At 41.9% G+C, this 12,599-nt stretch overlaps 1 pseudogene; it reads left to right on the forward strand.

Annotated features, from left to right (window-relative positions):
• The first annotated feature begins 922 nt into the window (after window positions 1-922).
• On the forward strand, window positions 923-1,269 carry LOC108176819 (large ribosomal subunit protein eL39-like; annotated as a pseudogene).
• Window positions 1,270-12,599: the final 11,330 nt, after the last annotated feature.

The raw sequence follows: 12,599 nt of genomic DNA on the forward strand, positions 1-12,599 counted from the left end.
AACAATAGATAGTTAATACAGATATAAGAAAAGATAGCATGCCTTTACAATTAGAGCAAAAATATTATTTCATTTTAAAAAGGAACAGAAAACAGAAGAGCTCTTACAAGTCAAATGTGTGTGTGTGTGTGTATATATATATATATATATGCCTATGTACAACCATATGCTTATTCACACACACATGTATATTAGCCAAAATAAAAAGCTCAGTAGAGACAAATAAGGAGGGGCCAATGTTGTGGTATAGTGGCTAAAGCCGCTGCCTACAGCACTGGCATCCCATATGAGTGCCAGTTCAAGTACCGGCTGCTCCACTTCCCATCCAGTTCTCTGCTAATGCTCCTGGCAGTGGAAGATAACCCAAGTCCTTAGGCCCTTGCACCTACGTGGGAGGCCTGGAGGTAGCTCCTGGCTCTTAGCTTCAGCAAGTTCCAGTTCCAACTGTTGTGGCCATTTGGGGAGTGAACCAGCAAATGGAACTCTTTCTCTCTCTCTCTCTGTAACTGTGACTTTCAAAAAAAGCAACAAATAAAAATCCAAATGAGAAAAGTGCACAGAAATTAAGGAAAACATAGAAAGCAAAGTGGAAAACAGTAATAAAGCTTATGGAATCAGAAAGCTAATTTAACATTAAAGAAGTAGAAGATCTATAAAGAAGAAGGAAAACTGAAGGAAGGAAATCAGTTCAATAAATGGCTTACTAGTATGAAAAACCAATGTAATATACTCACATCCTGCCACATCATCATGAAATTTCCAAACATTATAGAGAAAGAGAAGATTCCAAAAGATACCATACACAAAAGGCCTGGAATTAGAGTAGTAACCAGGAAGCTTGAAAATAACAACCAAAAAAAAGTCATTTTAAAATATTGGGGGAAACCTTTCTCCTTTCCTCCGCCATCGTGGTGGGTGTCCCTGATTCTTCCTCGCCATGTCTTCTCACAAGACCTTCAGAATCAAGAGGTTCCTGGCCAAAAAAACAAAAACAAAACCGCCCCATTCCGCAATGGATTCGGATGAAAACTGGTAATAAAATCAGGTATAACTCCAAGAGGAGACATTGGAGAAGAACCAAGCTGGGTCTATAAGGAATTGCACTTGAATGGCGTGCTCATTTCTTCTGTCTCAATGTCACAACGTCACTATCACCACATCAAGCTGAAGATGTCACCATCATCTGGACAGCTGGACATGTTTGATTAGGGCTGTGACCAGTGGGCTGGTTCAGTAATAAATATGTGATCCCTTTTGAAAAAAAAAAAATATTGGGGAAAAAAATCCAATATCCAGGCAAACAGTAGGTGAAAACTAGTTATAATATTTTTATTTATAAATTATTTACATGCAAAGCAGAGAGAGAAACAGAGAGGTCTATTCAGCTGGTTTTCTCTCCAAATGCTTTTAACTGCCATGGATGGGCCAGGTCAAAGCTGAGAACGGGGAATTCAATTCAGGTCTCCCACATGGGTGGCACAAACCCAAACACTTGAGCCACCACCTAGTGTGCACATTAACAGTAAGCTGGAATAGAGAGCAGTACCTGGACTCAAACCCAAGTGCATAATACAGGGTACAGGCACCCAAGCAGCATCTTAATAGCTATGCCAAACCCCCACCCTAGATAAACCTATTTTTTTAAAGATTTATTTTATTTATTTGAAAGTCAGAGCTACACAGAGAAAGGAGAGGCAGAGAGAGAGAGAGGGAGAGAGAGGTCTTCCATCTGTTGGTTCACTCCCCAGATGGCCACAACGGCCGGAGCTGCGCCGATCTGAAGCCAGGATCCAGGAGCTTCTTCCTGGTCTCCCACACGGGTGCAGGGGCCCAAGGACTTGGTTCACCCTCCACTGCTTTCCCAGGCCATAGCAGAGAGCTGGACTGGAAGAGGAGCAGCCGGGACTAAAACCAGTGCCCATATGGGATGCCAGTGCTTCCAGACCAGGGCGTTAACCCACTGCACCACAGTGCCGGCCCCTGATAAACCTATTTTTTAAGATATATGAATTCCCATACAACTGATTTCACATCACTCTCTCAGAAAGCTCCACCATCACAAGAGAGTAAACCAAAGATGAAAACCAGAAACAAGGAAGATGATATTCCTGAGATGAAGGTGAAGAAGATCCCCGAACAGTTGGGCACCAAACAGACCCAACGACCCTTTGAGACCCTGAATCAAAAAGGCACAATTGATAACACTGTGGATTCCTCTGAGGAGATTCAGAAAACTGGTGAGAATTGGGGTTGGATTCGTGACCAGCACTTGGAGAACAAAGCCGATGGGGACACAGGTAAGAGGGGAAGAGAATGGGAGACCCCAGAAGCAGCAGGGCTGAGGAATGGGAAGAATGTTAATCAAAGGGTACAGTGTTTCAGTTACACTGGAGAACAGCATGTTTTGGGATTTATTGCCTTGTGTGGTGATGATAGTTAATAACAATATATATTTCAAAATTGCTGAGAGTAAATCTCAAATGTTCTCACCCCAAAAATGAGAAGTATTTGAGGTGATGAATGAATATGCTCACCAATCTTATTTAACCATTCTACATTGTATGTGTATATACATAGATAGATTACTTTACATATAATTACATCACTTGAACACCACCAAGATCTATAATTATGTCACTAATTTATAGCAAAGTAAAAGAAGCAAGTAGGGGATAAGGCAAGTGAGGAAAGGAAAAATAATCATAGTATCTGATATCACTTAGCATGAGTAGCATTGTGTCATAACATATGTTATTATATATATATATATAACCACATATTTGAAGCATCCATATGGGAAGAGAAAAGATGAGAATGTGTACATGTTAACAACTGAGGGTGATTGGAGCCGGCGCTGTGGCTCACTTGGCTAATCTTCCACCTGCGGTGCCAGAATCCCATATGGGCGCCGGGTTCTAGTCCCGGTTGCTCCTCTTCCAGTCCAGCTCTCTGCTGTGGCCCGGGAAGGCAGTGGAGGATGGCTCAAGTGATTGGGTGCCTGCACCTGCATGGGAGACCAGAAGGAAGCACCTGGCTCCTGGCTTCGGATAGGTGCAGCTCCGGCCATAGCGGCTATTTAGGGGGTGAATCATTGGAAGGAAGACCTTTCTCTTTGTCTCTCTTTCTCACTGTCTAACTCTGCCTGTCAAATAAGTAAAAACAAACAAAACAAACAAACAAACAAACAAACCAACAAAAAACCCTGAGGGTGATGAAAAACACAGATAATGCCTAGAAGTTTTAAAATTATGAAATAATGGTATAAACATTATATTTAATAAACTGAGGGAAAATGCTAATAGAATCACTGAAAAGAGCTGAAAGTTGTTACTTCTGAGTGAGGGGGTAACTGGGAAGTGGGGAAGTGGGAAACTATTATTTTTCGTTACAAGAACTATATAATTAGGGTGGGCGTGGTTCAGACTCCACTTGGGATGCCTGCATCCCACACCAGAGTTCAAAATCAGGATCTGCGTAATGTACACTCTGGAAGACAGGAGGTCATGACTCAAGCACTTGGGTCCTCACTGCCCACCTGGGAGACCTGGATGGATTTCCAGGCTTCTGACTTCAGCCTGGCCCAGCCTCAGCTATTGAAAGCATTTGGGGAATGAACCAGTGGATGGGAGATCTCTCTCTCTCTCTCTCTCTCTCTCTCTCCCTGTCTCCCTTTCAAATAAATAAAAATGTTTTTTAAAAATAGAATTATTTACATCATATAGGTGATTTCTTAGAATCTATTGTTAGAATTTTACCAAAAGTATTATTTTATTTAGGTTGTTTTGCAAAGTTCCCTCGATTCTCTGTTGTACACCTTTGATTGGACTATGGAATACCACAGTTTAAATATGAAGACAAGAACCACAGGAAGAATCCAACACTTGCAGAGGGTTACTGCATAAAACTGAGCCAGAAAGATAAACAGTCTTGGATGAGCTTAATCCTTCTACGTGGTTGTTTTCTCCAGCTGTGAAATACATTTAAGACTTTCAATTCCATTAATTTGCTCATTTATGAATTCTAAGCAAGACACACCTTTAAAGCAAGCCAAGTACTACAAACAACTCTCCATCATGTTATCACATGACTTAAACTATCTTGAAAAATGTAGATTTCTTTATATGCAATCACAAGCAGTTTTAACATGTTTTGTCTAGACTAAAAATGTATGCAATCTACAAGCAAATAACTGTGATTATTAAGTGAATGAAACTATTTCTTCAGTGTTTTCATGAATATCCACATACATCAATTTCTCAAATTTAATCTTCTGATTTTAAACTACCTGTTGACTATCTATTTTGTGATTTCACCTCATTTAACATTCCAGTCTCAGATTGATTACGCCATACCTGATAAGTTTCTGTGCCCCTTGCCTGAGATGACATTGGGAGAGGATAATGGTTTAATTTAGCATAATCAAAGGAAACTGCAAGCAGAAAAACAAACTAAAGTGTTCTGAGCTTTAAAAAGTGGAGGAGGACATTATTTAAGGATGCCATGGTATTTGGTGAAATCTCCCTCTGTTCCTGAGTTAACCTGTAGAGGCAGAGGTAGTTGGTAATAAGATCACTACCCTGTCTCACCACGACTTCAAGTAGAGAGGCCAGTGCACCAGCTGGCACTGATGGACCCTACAGAAACCACTCGCTACAGTGCCGTAATCATTGCACAACTTCTTTGTTCTCAGAATACAGTGCAGAACATTTACATCATAGTTATCCTGCCCAGAGCTTCCACAAAGGTTGTATACTGCTTCCTGCCTCTCTATTCTGAGGGCTTGTGACACTACACTTTACAGCAGGAAGTGAGGACTCCTTTGACATATCTGAACTGTCATTTCTTCCTGCTATGGTGAGGACTCTGCACCCTGTTTTATTCCTCATTGATTGCACCTCCTTTTGGAGAAAAAGAGTAGCCAGTCAATTGGTTTCCATCACCAGTGGGGGCTTCAAAATTAAGATAATGCTACCCTGAGCCTTCACAGACCTCTATGTCCTCACTGAGAGAGCTTTCCTCTCCACTTTCTGTTGCTTCTAACTAGTTTCTTTTCTCAGAATTAATCCCAAGGTGATTACAAAAGGTGCTGTTTGATCAATAATTGTTATGCTTATTCATTAACCTCCTGCTTTTCAGTCTAAGACTAGGTGGTCAGCATTGTTGTCTTCAGTTCCAGGAGAAGGAACATGAAACTGCACTTTGCATAGTCTAGCAAGACCAGGAAGCTTAAAACTTAATAAAGCTGATAGTTTGCCCAAACTGGTTCAGTTCTCTCTGTGCGAGCTTTATTCATCACCACCCCTGGGGCAGACAGGGGTGGAGCAAGAAGGGTAAGATTCCAGTGCTGATCCCCACCCTGGACTGCCAACAATTACTGTAAGATTAAGATATGCTGAGGGCCAAATCAGTTCCTGAAGGAAAACTCCTTCCAGCCAAAGTCTGCCATAACTCTGTTAACCTATAAGACAAATATTAGTTCTCTCCCCAAAACAGCATTGCAAACGGCTCCGCTGCATTTGTCTGGTGCTGGTTTCATGAGTGTGCCTTGGGGATTTCAGACAATACGCTGGTACTAAAGTAGCAACTGGAATCTTTTACTCAGCCGGCTAGACTCAAGACTCTGTTCTGGCATTTGGCCCAGTATATCAAAATTGTGGTTTTCAGCCCATTTTGGAAGCAGCCTCACTAAGCCATGTGACAACCCCAAAAGTTGGTCTGGCACCAGAAGACTTCATCAGATTGCAAACTTGAGAGCCCTCAAGTTGACTGTTTTTGTATTGATGCCTCCCTTCCCGTAATCATTAACAGAAGGTGAGAGGGCTGCAGTTGGAACACACCTCACACCTATTATGCAGTTTGTGTTTATGTCTCTGGACCCTCATAAATCTCCTGGGCTCTGAGCACTTGCCTACTCAAATAAATGTACTCTCTGGAGAAAACTCCAGTAGGAGTTTGAGTTATTAGCCTAGCTCAACAAACTTACCTGGAAGGAGCACATGGCATGGCTACAGATTTGTCAGAAAGATTTAGGAGTATCCGTTTATTTACTGATTTTAGCACCAGCAGAAACCGAAGCTGTGAATACTCCAGACACAGCCATCTGGTGGTCCCCTTGGAGGGTGTGCAAATCATGTGGCACATACTAATGTAATGTAGTAGGTATCAGACATGGCGAACTTCCAACTGAAAACTGGCAAGTTAGTAGATTATGTCAATGTTGACAGCTCTCAACTTAATGCTTCATTGATTCCACTGTTCCTGTGAGAGATTCCTTGTCTGTTACAATCACAACCATACAATCATTACTGAATGCCTACTATGCACTCAGCCCTTTGGTAGACAATGGACATCCCAAAAGAATTATCCATTCTAACTGATGACTGACAATTAAGGTACATTAGGTAAAGAAAAAGCAAACAAAGTGATACATTTTGTAGTAGGGACCCAGATGTTACAGGAATTGCATGGAGAGAAATGTTAATATGCTAACTCCTGAAGAGTTATGACCTAGAGGATGAGGAGATAGGTTTGGATGAGTAAAGAACTTGGTATATAAATATTCGGGCTCTGCTTAACAGAAAATAGAAACAAGAATCAGGCTGACTAGAAAGAATGAGTTTAAGGAAATAGAGTAAATGAATTTTTTTAAAATGAATGCTATGGATACACATGGAATGAAAGGGGTTGACACTGGGGTGCAGTAGGTTGAGTTAACGCTGACCCTCCATATGAGTACTGGTTCAAGTCCTGGCTACTCTGCTTCCAAACCATGTCCTTGCTAATGCATCTGGAAAAGCAGCAGAAAATGGCCCAAGTACTTGGGCCCCTGAACCCACTTGGGAGACCCAGATAGAGATATAGGCTCCTGGTGTCCCATTTTGGCCATTTAGGAATGAACCAGCAGATGGAAGATCTTGAAAATCTTTGTCATTCTGTCTTTCAAATAAATAATATACATCTTTTTTTTTAAAAAAAAAAAAAAAAGATTCATTTATTTTATTTGGAAATCAGAATTACACACAGAGAGGAGAGGCAGAGAGAGAGAGGTCTTCCATCCGCTAGTTCATTCTCTAATTGGCCACAACAGTCAGAGCTGCACTGATCCGAAACCAGGAACCTGGAGCTTCTTCTAGGTCTCGCACGCAGGTGTAGGGGCCCAAGGACTTGGGCCATCTTCTAACACTTTCCCAGGCCATAGCAGAGAGCTGGGTCAGAAGTGGAGCAGTTGGGACTCGAACCGGCGCCCATATGGGATGCCGGCACTGCAGGCGGCAGCTTTACCTGCTGCACCACAGCGCTGGTCCCAATGAGATACTTCTTAAAAAAAAATACTGAATTAAGGATTTTGGAAGTCAAACCAAAGGGCTTAAAACTGATGTCAGGAGGTGGGCATTTGGCCCATGATTAAGATGCTGGTTGGGGCACCTGCATCCCATATCAGAGTGCCTGGGTTTGAGTCCTGGCTCCACTTCACATTCAAGATTCCTGCTGATGCTCACACTTAGAGACAGCAGATGATGGCTCCTGGCTTTGACCTGGCCTAACCCTGGCTATTTTGGGAATTTGGGGGCGTGAACCAATGCATCTAAAATCAATCTCTCTCTCTCTCTCTCTCCTTTTCTTTTATCTATTTATGTCTTCAAATTAAATTAAATAAACATTTTTAAAGGAATATATATGAATTAAAAAAAAACTGATGTAGATGAGGCCGGCACTGTGGTATAGTGGGTAAAGCCACTACCTACAGTGCTAGAATCCCATAAGGGCACCGGTTCAACATCAGGCTGCTCCACTTCTGATCCCGCTCCCTGCTAATGCACCTGGGAAAGCAGCAGAAGATGGCCCAAGTGCTTGGGCCCTTGCAGCCACATGAGAGGTCCAGAAGAAGCTGCTGGCTTTGGACCAGCCCAGCTCCATTTGTTGCGGTGTTTTGAGGAAGTGAACCAGTGGATGGAGTGTTTCTCTCTCTCTAAATCTACCTTTCAAAAAAATGGATAAAATCTTTAAAAAAAAAACTGATGTAGGAAAAAAATAAAGTTATTAAAGCTTTTGTTCAGGAAACTCAAACTATTAAAGTCAAGTTAAAATGTAATTGACTTCCATGTAAAGATTGAGACATGAATCAATGCCAAATGGCATTTGTTGCTTGACCGGGCTTAATAAACTCCACATTAACTTGCTGCTCACTGCTAATGAAGACAGTGACCAGAGGTTACACATATGCACAACAACCTTGGCTACAAGAGTAGTATCGGCATTTGCTGACTTTTGACGGACCTTTGTTGGCAGAAGAACATTTATGGCACCATAATGTAAGTGTGGCTAAGCACAGCAACAGTTGGAAAAGATGGCCACGATCAATTCAAAATGACATTTCTTTTAAAATTTTTATTGTCCAATTTTGGCAAAAACTTCCAAAAGAAGAAAATTTCTTTTTTCCATTATAAGCAGTCTAGCAATCACTCCATAAATGTTACTCTAAAAAAATGTAAGTGGTAGATTTTTAAAGTAGTTTCCTTGACAGCTTATTAAAAGTGATAATAATTTGTTAATTTATGAAGTTGCTTTATTTTGAAAAATTCAGCAAAGTTTCTTTGAAAAGATCTATTCAAAAACTCATCCTTCTCAGTGTATTTCTATGTTTTATGTTTTGCTTACCTGTACTCTCTGGGCAAAAGTAATCACTCTTTTTTGTTCAGACTGTTTTTAATTTCATTCTCATTCTGAAAAGATTGTATAATGCCTTAAATACTGCTAGAGATAAGCCACTTCATTTATTTCTGACTCTGTGAGGTTTTTTTACATTTTTTTCCTTTTTTTTTAAGGGTGTTGGGGTGCAGGGATTAGGGAGATCTTGTCCCAGAGACAAGCCACTCTTTCCAAACCCTTTATGAGGTTTCTTCAGCCTTAATTTCTAGGATTAGTAAGCAACCACAACAAAACATCTAACTTCTATAGTTGTGGCCACTTAAACAGCAAGACATCACCATGCCTTTCCAAGTCTCGCCCTCCCTCCTGGGACGAGCACTGGTGTCTCCCCTGCTCCCCCATGTCTGTCATTCCTGCAGGCGTTTCAGGCCACCAAAGGACAGCAGGGCATCCAGGATGCCATTCTCCACCCCCTCCTGAGAGCCAGTGGTCACAAGCCTGTGCCCTGTTCCACACTTGTAGCATCCAGGTGGAATTTAAAATAGAATGGATGGGGACCCAGTTATGCAAAAAGTCACCTCTGCTCTTCTGTTCCATCATAGGAGTTAAGACCAGCTGGGGTGCTTCTGGTATCAGTTTCCAGTACATAAGTCTCTGTGATCTGCAGCAGAAATTCTTACAACAGGGCCCTTAGAAGTCTCGTCCTCTGATGGGCTGCCAGAGGCAGAGTCCAAGGCATATCTGTGCAGGCAGACTTTTGCTGAGTTTCCCAGGGACTGAGAGAAAACTACCAAAGGGAACAGGCTCCCCTGGGTTCTACAATGGTCAAACTACAACAATCTTAGGTGGAGCTGGGATTTTTTTTTTTTTTTTTTTTGCCAGCCAATTTATCTGGTCCAGTTGGCTCAGCTGGTCAGAAATGACCATAGTCACAGATTCATCCCCTCCAGAGAGCTGTTTTGAGTTTAATGAATCTGCTGGAAATCTGGTTCTTCCCTTCCTAAGTCCCCTTCCCAGAATAGAGCTCAAAACATCTCACTCCCTGCTAGGAAAACAAATTCAAGTGCACACCCTCCTTGTGGGATCAAGTAACTACAGATGTTTCAGTAATCAAGGCAAACTTGGAGTCACAAGGTGCTATCCTTTTTTTTTCTATTTTTTAAAGATCTATTTATTTGAAAGTCAGAGTTACAGAGGAGAGAGAAGGAGAGGCAGAGACAGAGACAGAGAGATCTTTCATCTGCTGGTTCACTCTGCAGATAACTGCGATAGCCAGAGCTGGACCAGGAGGAAACCAGGAGTTTCTTCTGGGTCTCCTACATGGGTTGCAGGGGTCCAAACACTTGAGCCATCTTCCTTTGCTTTCCCAACCCATTATCAGGGAAGTGGCTGGAAATGGAGCAGCTGGGACATGAACCAGAGCCCAATAGGATGCTGACATCACAGGTGGTAGCTCTATCTGCTATACCAAAATGCTGGCCCCACAAGGGGTTATTCTTAACACCACTAATCAAATTTTAGGCAACTGGGCTCAGATCATAATACTATCTCCAATTTACTGAACAAATAGTTCTTTGATCTTTACAACATTTTGTAAATATGGTTACCAGAAGCTCAGAAACCTTGCACAGAACAGTAAGCACTAGACATATTCTATTGGTTAGTTAATATTTTGTCCTCTCCTCCAAAATATAAAACCAAAAAATCATAAAAAGAAAATGATGTGCCTGCTTGTTGCTAAAGAAATAAATAATTTGAAATATGTGGTTGTGTGTGTGTTTCAATTTGATCCGTTTTTTGCTCCAGGCCTCAAGTCTAAATAGAGTGCTTAATGCCCACTAATGATAGCGGAGCTGAGCTACACTATATTAATAGTTACAAAATAGTTTGTGAAAACACTCACTTTTTTTAGTCCAGAATAAATAAAATACCTGTGACTTCTACTTTTATTCTCCAAATAAAATTTCATGTGCTGATAAAATTATTGCATATCTTAAAATGTAACTATTTTAAAGATTTCCACGGGGTGCATATTGTGGTACAGAGGATTATGCTCCTACTTGTAATCTATATCAAAGTGCCTGGGATCCAGTCCCACCTCTGCTTCTGATCCAGCTTCCTCCTAATGCACCTGGGAGGCAGCAGATGATGACCCAATTAAGTAGGAGACTGGGATGCAGTTCCTGGCTCTTGGCTTTGACCAGTCTTGGCTGTGGCCAGCATCTGGGGAGTAAACCAGCAGGTGGAAGGTATCTCTCTCTGTTTCTCCCTCTATCTCTGTATCTCTGCTTTTCAAATAAATAAAACTTTGAAAATAAAAGATTCCCACAATGGAAATGATTCATGCTCATTGAAATCCAGAGGTGAATTTGGAGCAAAAGATAGATTATGACCAAAAACCCCAGTGTGTGACCTCCTTGAGGACAGATGGACCCATCTCTCAGTAGACAAGCACATTGGTTAAGGATGCCTTCTCCTGCAATCTGCTAGAAAATTCAGTTCTCCCCTACCTCGCTTGCTCTCTCTCTCTCTCTCTCTCACACACACACACACACACACATACACACACACCACCCACTCCTAGGAAACATCCAGCAAGTGATTCAAACCTAAAAGAGAGCTTTCCATAACTCTGTAGATGAGAAAACACGGGCTCCAGGTTGAAATGAGTTGCTGCTCATTTCAACCATTGACTAGAGCCCCAGTTGCTCAGCTGCATCACTGTTCCGCCTGCTGCTCTTCCCAGCCCACAAAACTGAAGACAGCAAATAAAGGACACATAGAAATGCATCCCTGCCCACTGCCCCTTGCCCCAGGGAGACCTGCTTCACAGGGTCCTCCTCAGGAGACCTACCTAGTGTAGCTTTTATCTTCCGAGAACAGAGCAGCTTTTACATTGGCCTTACTGGGAACTGTGATGTAAGGAACCATAGCACAGAAGTGAGACATGTAGACCCTAAGATGCAGCGATCTGGTGTTTGGTCAGGAAAAATTAAATAATGGTTCTGAACTACGTTATGCAACAGGAAGTGGTGGTGGAAAGAAGAGGGTTTTAAAACAAGGCTGATTTCCGACTCTACTCCTTGCCGGCTGAGTGAGGTTTGAGCAAATTTGTTAATCACCCAAGATGAATTTCCTCAACTATAAAATCAGTATCAATTGTTGGGGTGCTGAAGTTTTGTGCATGTAGAAGGAGAGAGGGAGGGAGTGGCACTACACACACACACACACACACACACACACACGGGGCGGGGGAGAGAGAGTGAGAGCGAGAGAGAGAGAGAGGATGTTAAGTGCATACAGCAGACTCTCAGTACACGAAAGATCACAATGCCTAGCATAAAATTGGCAATCAACTCTGTTAGTTGAAAGAAAATCACACTTTTTCAGCTGGGTCAACTCTTGGGAATACATTTCCTTTACTTTAGAAGTATGGACAGAAGGACCTCTAAGGTCCTAGACTGCACAAATGAGGCACAAGACCACTCGGGCACTGAAATCCTGTCTTGGATTTGAAAACATTTGACCTGGTATTCTTAAACTCCAAGAATGCCATACTCTGAGTGCTCCTCCACAGGTTTGTTCTGAATGCCTGAACAGTGATAGGTCCCTGGAGAAATCATGCAAGTACCATGCAGTGACCCCTCCCCCCAGCCCTCAAGTGTGCATCAAGTAACTCCTGAGTGTGTGTGTGTGTGTGTGTGTGTGTGTATGTTTTCATGGCACATTCTACTTTATACACTTACTACAGTGCACTGGAATTGCCAAGTCACGTGTCTATCATGCCAAGTAGACTGTGGATTCCACAACCATTTGACTCAGTGCTATCCCTACACTGATATGTAACAGAGGGTTAAATATACATTTTTGAATGAAAACAAAAACAGTAAAACAACTAGCACTGTTGGCTTTAAAATCAACCTCAAATATTGATGTTCTCCAACTCTCTC

Source organism: Oryctolagus cuniculus, chromosome 3, assembly GCF_964237555.1.
Source record: "Oryctolagus cuniculus chromosome 3, mOryCun1.1, whole genome shotgun sequence".
Taxonomy (NCBI): domain Eukaryota; kingdom Metazoa; phylum Chordata; class Mammalia; order Lagomorpha; family Leporidae; genus Oryctolagus; species Oryctolagus cuniculus.